The sequence below is a fragment of the Crinia signifera genome, chromosome 1, assembly GCF_055691185.1.
Source record: "Crinia signifera chromosome 1, ASM5569118v1, whole genome shotgun sequence".
NCBI classification, from domain to species: domain Eukaryota; kingdom Metazoa; phylum Chordata; class Amphibia; order Anura; family Myobatrachidae; genus Crinia; species Crinia signifera.
The window spans coordinates 256,555,344-256,569,760 of record NC_139217.1 but is presented as its reverse complement, the minus strand read 5'-3'; the positions used below and the strand labels follow the sequence as shown (position 1 = coordinate 256,569,760).

The following is a 14,417-nucleotide window of genomic DNA, read 5'->3' as shown; positions in this document are numbered from 1 at the left end:
ACTTTATTTTAGAAAGTGTTTTTTGTTATGTTGCACTGAGCACTTCTGTTCACGTTGGTCGTCCTGATGAAGGGAATTGCTCCCCGAAACTGTTGACAGCAATAACCCGGTTTTATTCACTTTTTTGATAAGTTGATTTAATATACTTTTTTTTCAAACAAATCGCACTATATATATATATATATATATATATATATATATATATATATATAGATCCGTGGGAAGAAAAGCAGGCACTCCAGGGACTTGATTCAAAGCGTGTAATTGAAAAAACAAAGCTTTTTAGCTTTGTTTTTTCAATTACACGCTTTGAATCAAGTCCCTGGAGTGCCTGCTTTTCTTCCCACGGATCTACCTATTGCTTAGCCGAGCACCAGGGCGGCTGTCTCTGATAGGAGAGTGCCAGTCCGTCTACCCACTATATATATATATATATATGTAAACAATGAATGTGTGGCGCCACCTGTGAGTCCTCAGCCAAAAAATAGGATTTTAATACCTACCGGTAAATCCTTTTCTCGAAGTTCTTATGGGATACAGGGAAGTCGTTCATAACGATGGGGAAAAGAGGATATCCGAAGGAGACAGGCACATATAAAACTTTATACTGGGTGTACTGGCTCCTCCCCTCTGCTCCCCTCCCTCTAGTCAGTTAATAGAAACTGTGCCGAAGGAGAAGAACAATATGAGAGGAATATGTGTAATATTTACCGTGGTGAGATTCATCCAGCACACCCAACATACATTCAACATACATAGACCACTGTAGCGACCACAGAACATGGGAAGTCTCAGGGCCTTAGAACATGTCATCATTGACAACTTTTAGAACTGTGTTCCAACTGGAACATCTTAATAAGAACTATCACCTAAGTGACAACAGACACTCGTGAACAGCTGAGGTACACGATGTAAACAGTAAGGTTACCTTGGTAACCTACACCCTTATGCCCGCAAGGAACAAAAGGTAACAGAAGGACCCAGTATTGGTCCACATCTCACCAAAGTGAGTAAGGCAAAAACTCCGCACAGAGGCGGGCGCCCTGTATCCCATAAGAACTTCGAGAAAAGGATTTACCGGTAGGTATTAAAATCCTATTTTCTCTTACATTCTTATGGGATACAGGGAAGTCGTTCATAATGATGGGGATATACCAAAGACATCAGAACGGGCGGGATTGTGCGGAGATTGCCGCAGCACCGCTTGCCCAAACTGAGTATCTTCAGTGGCCAAAGCATCAAATTTGTAAAACTTGACAAAAGTGTGTTGGTCTGACCATGTGGCGGCTCTACACAATTGTAAGGCCGACACTCCTCGGGCAGCCGCCCAGGAAGTCCCCACTGAACGAGTTGAGTGGGCTTTCACCCCAGCAGGCATAGGAAGCTTTGCTACCACATAAGCCTGTTTAATGGTTGCACAGATCCAACGTGCAATAGACTGCTTAGAAGCAGGACGCCCGATCTTTTGGGCATCATAAAGGACAAAAAGTCCATCAGTCTTGCGAATTCTCGCTGTTCTCCTGATGTAGACACGGAGAATCCTTACCACATCCAAAGATGTTGGCACCTCAGAATGAGGCCCACTAGCAGGAACCACAATTGGCTGGTTCACATGGAACGCAGACACCACTTTAGGAAGAAAACGCGGGTTAGTGCGTAATTCTGCCCTGTCTTCATAGAAGATCAAATATGGGCTCTTGCAAGTTAATGCCCCTAGCTCAGAGACCCTCCTAGCCAAAGCTAGGGCTAGTAAGACCACCGTCTTCCATGTCAGATATTTCAATTCAATTTCCTCCAATGGCTCAAACCAGGAGGATTTTAGGAACGTCAGAACGACATCCAAGTCCCATGGTGGAGTAGGGGCCACAAAAGCAGGCTGTATATGCAATACTCCTTGCAGAAATGTCTGCACTTCAGGTTTATTAGCCAGCTTCTTTTGGAAAAAGACAGATAGTGCAGATACCTGCACCTTCAAGAAGCCTAAACGTAGGCCCAGGTCCAGACCTGATTGAAGAATTCTGAGAAATCTTTCAAGTTTAAACTCTGATGGAGTAAACTTTTCCTGTTCACACCAACCCACATATCTCTTCCTGATATGGTGGTAATGTGCAGCCGTTACTGGTGTTCTTGCACTTGTCATAGTTCTGATGACTGAAGTGTGAAATCCCTTCTGTGTCAGGATCTGCCGCTCAACTTCCAGGCCGTCAAACGCAGCTGTTCCAAGGCCTGGAAGACGCACGGGCCTTGCATGAGCAGGTCTCTTTGCAGAGGTAGGCACCACGAGTCCCTTTGAAGACTTAGAAGATCTGGGTACCACGTTCTTCGTGGCCAGTCCGGAGTCACAAGAATCACCTCGGCTCCGTCTCTTCTTATCTTCCTTAACACCCGAGCCACTAGGGGAATCGGTGGGAAGACATAAATCAGGCTGTGGAACGTCCACGGTATGGAGAGGGCGTCCACTCCTTCTGCCTGAGGGTCTCTCGCCCTGGAGAAGTATGCCATCAAGTCTACTAGTGGGGTCCCCCACCGAGCCACCAGGGCACTGAACACCTGGTGGTGTAGACTCCATTCCCCGGGATGGAGCTCGTGGCGACTGAGGAAGTCTGCTTCCCAGTTGTCCACCCTGGGTATGAATATGGCAGAAAGAGCCTGACAGTGACTCTCTGCCCAGGACAGGATCTTTGTTGCTTCCCGCATGCAGGGTCTGCTCTTGGTCCCGCCCTGCCTGTTCAGAAACGCCACAGTAGTGGCATTGTCTGATTGGATGCGGACCGCCTGTCCGCTGAGGAGAGGGGCCGCCTTCAGAAGTGCATAATACACAGCCCGTAAGTCCAAGTTGTTGATGTGGAGGCGTGTTTCCCATAGGGTCCATTTGCCCTGAAAGGACTGGCCCATGGTCACTGCACCCCATCCCAGGAGGCTCGGATCCGTGGTGACTAAGACCCAATCCTGGATGCCAATCTGACGCCCTGCTAGTAGGTTGGGCGTGTGGAGCCACCACTGTAGTGACAGTCTGGTCCGAGATGACAACACAATCCGCCGATGCATCTGGCGATGTGAACCGGACCACTTGCTCAGGAGGTCGAGCTGAAAAACCCTGCTGTGAAACCTCCCGAATTGGAGAGCCTCGAATGAGGCCACCATCTTTCCTAATAGGACAATGCACTGGTGCACTGTCACCTGGGGGGGCTTCAACAAGTCTGTGACCAGCTGTTGAATGTCTACAATCTTGTCCTGTGGCAGGGACACTCACATGAGAGCTGTGTGCAGCACCATCCCCAGGAACTGAAGTCTCTGTGAAGGGATCAGAGAGGTCTTTGCTATGTTCAGGAGCCAACCATGACCCGACAGGGTCTGCCTGGTAATTTGTAAGGCTGCCTGCAATTCCTCTGGTGACCGTGCCTTTACCAGCAGGTCGTCCAAGTATGGTATTACACAAATCCCTTGTTTCCTGAGAACCACCATCATCTCCGCCATCACCTTGGTGAATATGCGCGGGGCTGAGGACAGGCCGAATGGCAGTGCGTGGAACTGATAGTGATCGTTCAGCAGCGCAAACCTCAGATATTTTTGATGAGGGGCCCATATTGGGATGTGAAGGTAGGCGTCCTTCACGTCCAAGGACACCAAGAACTCCCCCTCCTCCAGTGCCGCTATGACGGTCCGCAATGACTCCATCTTGAACTTGGTTACAGTCAAGAAAGGGTTCAGGGATTTTAGGTTCAGTATCGGGCGTACTGACCCGTCCGGTTTTGGGACTACAAATAAATTTGAGTAATAGCCCTGCCCCCTCTCCAGGGGAGGGACCGGGGCTATTACCCTGGCTTGTACCAGCTTTTGGATTGCTTGCTGCAAAACCATTTGGTCCTCTGGGGACGCTGGGAGGCCTGATTTGAAAAACCTCTGAGGTGGCTGAACTGCAAACTCCAGCTTGTAGCCTTGCGTAATAAGAGCCTGTACCCAAGAATTTAGGCACGAGGCTTCCCAAACATGGCCGAAGAACGCCAGTCTGGCTCCCACCTCGGCTGGAGCTATTGGTGGAGCCCCACCGTCAAGCTGCGGGTTTACCTGCAGCTGCCCCAGATGGCCGCTCTGTGGTGGCTGAAGCAGAAGGCTTCCTGAATTTAGCTCGGGAGCCTCTGGCAGCATTAGAGCCACCCCTGGCCTTTGGACGGAATTTACTTGCCCGAAAGGACTGCTGGGAGTGAGATTGGAAAGGACGCTTGGGCGCCTGTGGGGTTGATGGCAGGAATGTGGACTTCCCTGCTGTGGCTTTAGAGATTAACTCATCTAAATCACTCCCAAACAACCTGCCTCCTGTGAAGGGGAGGTTTTCTACACTCCGTTTGGAGTCAGCTATCCACTGCCGCAGCCAGAGGGATCTGCGCCCCGACACCGCCATGGCTGAGTAACGGCCGTTAATGGCTCCTAACTCCTTCTGTGCTTCACACAGAACTTTAGCTGTGTCCTGAATATGGTGTAATTTTTCAGACACCTGCGCTACTGTCATGTCACCCAGAAGACCTTCCTGGATCTGGGAGGCCCACGTGTATATAGACTTAGCCATATAACAACTTGCTAAGACAGGACGCTGACACGCGCCACTAGCAGTAAAAATGGACTTAAGGGTATTTTCAACCTTCCTGTCCGTGGCGTCTTTCAGTGAAGACGACCCTGGTACTGGAAGCACCATCTTTTTTGCTAGGCGAGACACAGAAGAATCAACCTCCGGTGGCTCCTCCCACACCTTGCGTCCCGCAGGATCAAAAGGGAACGTGGCTCTAAATTTCTTAGCCACTTTAAACCTCATTTCTGGGTTTTTCCATGCTGACTTGAAAGTATTTTCCAGGTCAGACTGCTCAGGGAAAACAACCTGTTGCTTTTTCTGAGTAGCAAAGAAAGCATCCCCTTCAGAGGACTCAGCTAAGGGAAGGTCCAACACCTCCCTGATTGCCATAATTAATGGCTCTGTGCCCCGGAGCAGCGACTGTGAAGCATCAGGCTCCTCATCACCCGTGTCTGCATCTCCAATATCATCATCATCATCCCCATCATCTGCCCCAGAATCAGGGGTTTGAGAGGGGGCACTTCTCTTACGAGTTTCCCCAGGGGTAGGAGTTATTATATCAACTCTGGCAGAGAGGATTGCAAGCTCCCTCTGCACCCTCTGGGTCTGTGCAGCTGTAGCAGTTAACTGTGTAGTTACAGTTTCAAGCATGGCTTTCATCCCTGCTGCCCAGGCAGGCTCCTGTGAGCTGTCCTGTGTGCTACTCTGCTGTCCAGTAAGTTGTGGGGGAACCCCACTACTTTGTGGGGACATACATGGCCCACAAGTAACTTGTGATGAAGATGCTGGCACAAACTTATCACTGCACACCATACATGTAATGCCCCTTTCAGACCGCACTTTGTAAACGGTATATTGCCGTTTTTTTTACCGTTTTAAAACGGTAATCTGTGCGGTCTGAAAGGTGCAGGACCACTTAACCGGTTAGAAAATACCGTTTTTTCTAACCGGTTAAAATGCAGGGTCCTACCCGTTTCAGAACCGGTATTTTAGGCTCAAAATTGGGTTCTGAAACGGTATTTAGGACCCAGCCAATGAGCTGGGTCCTAAATTCAGCACAGTGAATATTTAATGAGCGCTCATTAAATATTCACAGCACTGGAGCCGCCCCGCGCCCCCCCGCGCGCGTGTCGACACCCCCCGCGCGTGTCGACGCCCCCCGTGTCGACTTACCCCCGTGCAGCCGGTACCTCCGCTGTGGATCCCGGCACTGCAGTTCTGTATGGTCGGAAGCACTTATGAAAAAAAGTGTCTTTCAGAAAATGGCTGCCCCATAGGAAAACCAGTTTAAAAAAACTGTCTTTCGTACGGGGGCAGCCATTTTCCAAAAGTCACTTTTCTTATAAGAAAAGTGACTTTTGGAAAATGGCTGCCCCCGTACGAAAGACAGTTTTTTTAAACTGGTTTTCCTATGGGGCAGCCATTTTCTGAAAGACACTTTTTTTCATAAGTGCTTCCGACCATACAGAACTGCAGTGCCGGGATCCACAACGGAGGTACCGGCTGCACGGGGGTAAGTCGACACGGGGGGGGGGGGTCGACACGCGCGCGGGGGGGTCGTCGACACGTGCGGGGGGTGTCGACACGTGCGGGGGGTGTCGACACGCGCGTGGGGGGGGGGGGGGGAGCTGCACGGAGGGGAGGGGAGGGCTGAAGGCTGCACTGGCTTTGACCCTGTATTTGGAAAGTTTCCAAAAACGGGTCTGCCAGTGTCAAAAAATCGGCACTTAAACGGTAATATACCGTTTAAGAGCTGCGGTGTGAAAGGGGTTTTATCTGGCACACCCGTTTTTGGAAACGTTTTCAAATACAGGGTCAAAGCCAGTTATGCGGTATGAAAGCAGCATAAGTTTCCTCACCATTGTGACAAACAACAGTCTCCCCTCACACACAGAGCAAACACAGTGGATATGCAGTGTGATTTATACAGATAATTACTATGTGTAGTTACTATCTGATTTTGTATAGCTTAACAAGCTAGTGGGGTGGTGTACAGAGGGTAATAGAGGGGACCAATACACCAAACAACCTTAGCTCTCCAATTTTAAGAGCTGGTAAACAGTACAGTAATCTTAACAGTACTTTACAGTGTATGCAGGCAAGTGTACAAGTACACAAGCGCTGAAAACCTGAAGCTGTCTCTGCAAGCAGATTCCCTCTGTTCCACACTGCTGAGGAGTGTCTGGAGCAGTACAATGGCGTTTTCAGCAGCCAGGGAAGAAGCAGGAAGCAGGTTTTGGCGCCCTCACAGAGCTATGGTCCCACTCTGGGTAAGCTCCGTCCAGCGTAATGGCGCCGGAGCTTACCTGCGCTTTATACTGAGACTGACATTGAAAAATGTCCAAACCTCTCTGGTAACTGCCCTGGACAATACAGGAGGCAGTACCCTGTCCCAGTGTAGGCAGGGGGTTGCGCGGTCCCTGTGCAGGGCACCGCCGATACCGCCGCCGCCATCTTGCCGCACTGTTACCCGGGGACTCCACGGCGGGGGACCCCGGGGTAATACTCACCACTGACGTCTTCAGACTGGACTAGGAGTGTGCGGCATGCCAGGGGTGTGCGCGCTGCAGCGCAATGCCCGCGGTAACATCACCCACTCAGGACGGTGGTCCTGTGGCAGGGACAGCTCGGTACCATGAAGTGGCCTGCAGCTGAACCCTTCCCCTAGTCTCCCACGACGCAGGACTGCTGTTAAGTCCAAAACAGCAGTCCCAAAATAATAAAAGAAATTAAACAGAAGAAAAACTCTCTGGATCTCTTTCTGATGCGTGCTTCTCCTAAAGCACATTTCTCAAACTGACTAGAGGGAGGGGAGCAGAGGGGAGGAGCCAGTACACCCAGTATAAAGTTTTATATGTGCCTGTCTCCTTCGGATATCCTCTTTTCCCCATCATTATGAACGACTTCCCTGTATCCCATAAGAATGTAAGAGAAAAGGGGTGTGGTAGGCAATGTCCCCCTTCAAATTATGGGGTGTCAGCCAATCTTCAAAGGAAAAGTAATGGTAAGTTACTTGGAGCAAACGTATGTGTTCAATGGATGAAGATGCAGCGACTAATTGCTCTTATACAAAAGAAATATACTGATTGTGCTAACCTGCACTTTTAAGAAAAAATAATAAGTCACTTGGATATGAGGGCTTGGAATTATGCGATGAAGGCATAATTCCAAGCCCTCATCTCCAAGTGACTTATTATTTTTTCTTAAAAGTGCAGGTTAGCCCCTACCCCTTTCGAGAGAGAGTGTATAGAGAACCCGACGAGCAGGGGGACGATATCCCGAATATACTCTATTCTGATAGAAACTACAGCCCCCGAGCGCACCCGCCACGAGCTTGAGTGGGAGAGGGATCAAGGCCCCCCCCCCCGGACAACGGGTGTTGGGGTGAGGTAAGAGAGGCTATCGCCAAGAGTTTAATTTCCACACGCATTCAAGAAACCTCCTACAAACTGTATTATAGGTGGTATTACACCCCTGATAGATTGTCTAAAATCTTTCCCTCGGCCACCCCGGTATGCTGGAGGGGCTGCGGGAGGAGAGGAACACTAATTCACATTTGGTGGTCCTGCCCTGTCATAGTCACCTTCTGGTCCCAGGTTCTGGACCTGTTGAGGTCTCTCTCTGGTATAGTGGTTGCCCTGGACCCATGGTCCTTTTTGCTAGCCCGTCCCTTCCCGAATCTAGACCCTCACATGAACAAACTCTTCTCTCACGTGCTAGCTGCTGCAAGATCCCTTATAGCAAAAAATTGGAAAGCACCCCCTCTCTACAGGCACTAAATAACTATGGCCCTTATTCTGATCGGTGCGGCCGGATCCAAATATGCGGCCAGGACCGTGCGTGCGAAACTCCGCCTTCCATACAGATCGCCAACTCCGTCCGTACGCGGTACGAAGCTGACCGAACGGACCGCACGTGTATTTTACATGGAATACGCCTCCTCCATCTCAGGGAACCTCCCCCATCATTCGATGGTCGCAGACCATCGAATGCAGGACCGAGTGGTCCACCAGCTCCCGCAACCTCAGACCACACGGACATTTCTCCGTGCAAAAGCAGGGATCTGGGCGGGCAGCTGACATCCGTCGATGTCATATGTCCGCCCCCTACACGTGCGTCACGGCCGCATTACCATACGTACGCCCAGCGTTTGCATGGGAACGCCCATGAAACGCGGGGCGTATGCATATGGTAATGAGCCCAAATAGCCCTTCACGCCCCTCTCCACCCCCTGTTCGGAGTGTTCACATTTCATGCGGAATTTGGCCGTACGCCCCGCTCGCACATGCGCAGAGACGCCTCTGCACATGCGCAGACACAAAACATCGGCGGCGCGAACGCACACGGATATTACCGCACCAACCAGAATAAGGGCCTATATCGGATATATAGCAAATATGGAAAAAATTAGCTATTATCTCCATGACTGCCCCCATAAATTCAACTTAATCTGGAGTCCCTGGCTACTAGCAAACCTCCCCACCCCCAACTGCGTGCCATAACCAGCACAGGAGCCGTCGATGCCCTTTTGACGTTCCGCCCTTGGATCCTCCCTAGTACACCTAGTCTCTGCTGCTGGGCGCCCTCCCATCTGCATGCACCCTCACACAAAGCCCGCATCTATACTTGCATATAGTATATCTCCGTGAACACTATACATCGTGGCTTCCGAACTTCCCAGTATCTACGATGCCACCCCACACCTGTTAACTGTTTTCATCCAAGACCTGACCCTCCCCCCACCCTTTTTCTTTTATTTTCTTTTTCTCCCCCCATCCTTACTTTACTAGACAGTACCATTGTTGTATTGAAATGTAAGAGCTATCTGCGTATAGCCATTCAAATTCCTATGTGCATATTGTTAACCTGGCTCTATTTGTCTAAATAAAGAGTTTAAAAAAAAAAAAAGTGCAGGTTAGCACAATCAGTATATTTCTTTTGTATAAGAGCAATTAGTGGCCGCATCTTCATCCATTGAACACACACACATATATATATATATATATATATATATATATAATGTTAGGTTGTAGACCGCACTCTCACTGTGGAAGACATACGTCAACGGTGGGGTGTCCTGTGAAGGGGTGCAGAGTGTACTCCGAACTCCAATTAATAGAAAGTGGTTTCTCTAAGACAGAGACACAGGCACTCGCCACTTTATCCAAAAATAACTCAGATTTTTGGTAAAAAATAAATAAAGTTTATTTCTCAAATGAGCCAGCAGGTCAAAAAGGTTAAACACATCACCAAACTCTGACGTTTCGGTCCGTCATTAATGGACCTTTATCAAGGAGCCTAATAGAGCACAGAAAACAATGTAAACAGCAAACAGAGCCTCCACATGTTTAAGTACTCATAAGGGATGCAACATAATATAAACATATATAAGTAAACTTACGTTTCAGGTGAGATATAAAGGTACAGCAAAGCCATATAGGAGCTGCATTCAAACCAGCATGGAGCAGTAGTGGTGAACACTGAGAGGTGCTGGCATGGTTTAAATAGCCCCAGAACGGAAATGAGCTGCGCTGTGTCCCGCCAGAGAACCTGGTGACGTCACTTCCTGTGTGACGTTACCAGGAAGGGAGTCTGAAATGGATAACATGGTGAAGCGCACACTAGGGCCGGAAGCCGGAAGTAGCGCTTCCGCTGATTGGAACGCATCGCAAAGCGTGCGTTCCACCTAACTACAGGGGATGCGCTCAAGCCTGCGATGCGTGTAGCGCATCGCAGGTGAGGCTGTGTAGGTGCGCAAACCAGGTGCTGCATGCCCTGATACATAACCTAGCATCAGCGCCTGGGTAAGGTCCAGCGTTGATGTGTGGACAGGGACTCGCGCGGCAGTGACGTCATTGCCCTGTTGGAACGCAACACACGGAAGTGTGCGTTCCAGGGCATAGCTGCATAGATAAGGATGTGTATGTGGCGCGGCAGTGACATCTTTGCCTAATTGGAATGCACCACACTATAGTGTGCGTTTCAGGGCATCGCGCCTGTAGGCGCATAACTGAGTGCACAGCGGGTCAGTTCAGGGAGGGAGGGAAACAAACACGGCAGTGACGTCATTGCCCTATTGGAACGCAACACACTGAAGTGTGCGTTCCAGGGCATAGCGCAGATAGGCGCATAGGTAGGGTCAATTTAAGAGAGAGGTCAATGCCTCAATAAACAGTCAAATGAGGCATGTACCGTTCAAGTGGGGTGAAATCAAACCAAAACCAGTATAATCAATAAAGTGACTTAGTGAAACATATGTAGTATCAAGTCAAATAAGAACCATTATACCACCACTGTGCATTTATCATTTACACACCGGTGGGTAAGTTTCTGTGGAATCGAGCCGACTGTGGCCAGACGAAAGAAATATTAGGGTGTACGTGAGCCCCAGTGTGGGGTATGGAGAGTGACATGAATCAACACCCTCTGGTACAGAAGAAAAGAAGCAGAGCAGGAGAGAAAGAGAAAAAGAAAAAGAAGAAGAAGCAGAGCAGGAGAAACCATAAATATGTGACAATACAAATGATGGATTTATTTCAGAAAAATATTGAGGGGATTGTTTTCATTAAGGCCCCTCGGGGCCAATGTCCCAAGTTCAAAGATCCATCGGCTCTCTTTCTTTTTCAGTGGCCTGTGTCTCTGTCTTAGAGAAACCACTTTATATATATATATATATATATATATATATATATATATATATATATATATATATATATATATATATATATATATATATAGGGGTCGGGAGGACCGGCACTTGGTAAAACAAATAGAGCAGCAGTTAGGGTGCCTTCCACATCAAGGACATATAGAAACGATTTTCAAACAAATGAAAACAGGAGGCGGCACTCAAAAAAGACGTGGTCAACTTATATTAAAGTATACATGTGCAAAAAATGGTCAGCATACATGGTCGACAGTTTCGGAGCTGACGCCCCTTCCTCAAGACCACTGACACATCAACTGAAACAACCAAAGCATAAAGGTAAAGTGCAGAAAACGAAGTTTTTTCGTTTTCTGCACTTTACCTTTATGCTTTGGTTGTTTCAGTTGATGTGTCAGTGGTCTTGAGGAAGGGGCGTCAGCTCCGAAACTGTCGACCATGTATGCTGACCATTTTTTGCACATGTATACTTTAATATAAGTTGACCACGTTTTTTTTGAGTGCCGCCTCCTGTTTTCATTTGTTTGAAAATCGTTTCTATATATATATATATATATATATATATATATATATATATATACTTCGATAGGTTAGGCACAACCCACGGTGCCAGCTGAAACCCTGCAGCGAGGGTCAATCTGCAATATACTAACGCTGCATCCAAGCAGCTACAGCAGCACACTGAGTTATGAAGAAGGACAACAGGAGCAGGAACTACTGCAACGTTTCGATTTTAATAATCGTCATCAGGCATAAATAACATGAATCAAACACTCACCTTATATCCCCATTCACATACAGAAGATAACATGGAATCAAAGAAAAGCATGAAACCCTAAATGGTCATTCAGTCCAAAGCAGCGGCGTAGCTACGTTTTGGGCGCCCCCGCCGCCCATGCAAACCCCCCCAATCCCCCGCAGCCTTACCTTTCGCGCTGGTCCCGGCGGCTCCGTTCTTCTGCTGAGGACCACCACAAAATGGCCGCCCCCATACAGCAGACAGTTTCTGTCTGCTGTATGGGGGCGGCCATTTTGTGGTGGTGCTCAGCAGAAGAACAAAGCCGCTGGGACCAGCGAAATAGGTAATCCTGCGGGGGATTGGGGGGAGGTGTAACTATAGCACTGCAGTCCCCGGGCGCCCCCATATGCACAGCGCCCCCCGCGGTGGCAGGGGCTGCGGTGCTATAGTTACGCCACTGGTCCAAAGGGTGACATGGTTTTCAATCTGTGAATCCAGCGTGATTCACACTGGAGTAGGGCCAAAGACCTATTGCCACCCCTAAGTCTCGGTGGTATGTAATCAATAATAATATACTGCAAATTGGCCATACTGTGGCGTGCCTGTGCGAAATGCCTCGCAATAGGTTGGTCGCTTGTCCCAGAACCAATAGCTGCACGGATGGCCATCCGATGACCAGCCATCCTCTCACGGTCGGTCTTTCCGACATAATGAAGTCCACATGGACATGATATCAGATAGACAATGTACCGTGTAGTACAGGTGACCCTATGTCAAATGGTATAACGCCTACCACTAAACGGATGGTTGAAGCTATCTCCCCTAGTCATGCTTCTACAGGTGATACAGTTTAAACACCTGAAACAATCATTTTTCCTCCCCAAAAAGGAAGACTGTGGTGCAAAATCAGGGTGGGGTGAGATGTCTGTACGGACCACCCAGTCCCTCACATTTTTGCTACGAGTGTAACACGCCATCAGATCAGTTTAGCCAGTCTTAAATCTTTATGAACCATTTTAATACTAGTAGTGACACTATACGCACAGTAGCCAGATGCCATTGGCCTATTCTGAGTTATGATAAAGAACAAGTCTTACCTTATATGCACCCAAAGTGAACGCTTGCCGCGAACGGAACCACAAACCCGGAGGGCAGCGCAGATTAAGTGACATCATCACGCTGTTGCCGATCCCAGCGTCTGCGGAATCAGTCATGTGACCGTAACCTAGTAACCGTAAACAATGAGAAACATTTAAAAATATGCAGCCGCAGCAAACTACACAACATTATTAATATATCAATTACAGAACAAAGCAGCACATAAACGGAATAAGCATGATCAAAGCTACCAATAAAAAATAATACTACAGGACAAAGACCATAGTCATTAGAAAGAAAGTACACTTAACCCTGAATGATTATTTAGCCCTTTTGGTGTGATCGTCCCAAGCCTGAGGATCCACCTTGCTTCACATTTTAATAAAAATAGACCTCTATTGCCAGCCTTTAACCCCTTCCCGACATTTGACGTACATTTACGTCATGGTCGGGAAGTACTTCCCGACACATGGCGTAAATGTACGTCATGGCATTTAACTGTCACCGCGTCTATAGACGCGGTGACAGTTTCAACATGTCTGCTGTCCCTGACAGCAGACATGTCCGTGCATGCCCAGGGGGGGCTGCGATGCCGCCCCCCCGTCGGCGATCGCTGTGATTGGCTGTTCAGTGTGAACAGCCAATTACAGCGTTTTCCTGTGTCACCGGCGAATAACGTTCGCCGGTGACACGGGATCAGAGGTGATTGGTGCTGTAAAGTACAGCACCAATCACCGCGGGGTGTAAGGGTGACACTGGTGTCACCCCACCGCACCCCGCCCGCCCCCAAAGGCCGTGATTGGTTCGTCGGACCGACGGACCAATCACAGCCAAGGAGGGGGATTTAAACTAACGGTGACTGCACTGCAGACGCCATTCCGGTCTGGAATAGCGTGCAGTGCGGTCACCGTACCTCCCTGCCGCCATACTGACCAGAACCTTGCTCCATAGCTTGCTCCATACTTACCTGATCGCTGCTTCATCACTGCTTCCTGGATCCTGTTACTACTTGTGCCTTCCTGTGAAATTGTGCTGCTGCAGTGTACTAGCTAGATAGATAGAGAGATAGAGAGATAGATAGAGAGATAGAGAGATAGATAGAGAGATAGAGAGATAGAGAGATAGAGAGAGATAGAGAGAGATAGAGAGAGATAGAGAGAGAGATAGTGTCAGAGAGTGCTGATCGCTGCTTCAACACTGCTTCCTGGATCCTGTTGCTACTTGTGCCTTCCTGTGAAATTGTGCTGCTGTAGTGTACTAGCTAGATAGAGAGATAGATAGAGAGAGATAGAGAGAGATAGAGAGAGATAGAGAGAGATAGAGAGAGATAGAGAGAGAGATAGTGTCAG

At 48.6% G+C, this 14,417-nt stretch overlaps 1 long non-coding RNA gene across 2 annotated transcripts in view; it reads right to left on the bottom strand.

The window, feature by feature from the left end:
• LOC146073523 (uncharacterized) overlaps positions 1-14,417 on the bottom strand; it is a 55,570-nt gene that overhangs the window by 28,781 nt on the left and 12,372 nt on the right. For both annotated transcript variants that reach the window (XR_014473282.1, XR_014473283.1), the window contains exon 2: positions 13,068-13,195. This is a non-coding gene — a long non-coding RNA (uncharacterized LOC146073523). The remainder of the gene's footprint in view (positions 1-13,067; positions 13,196-14,417) is intronic.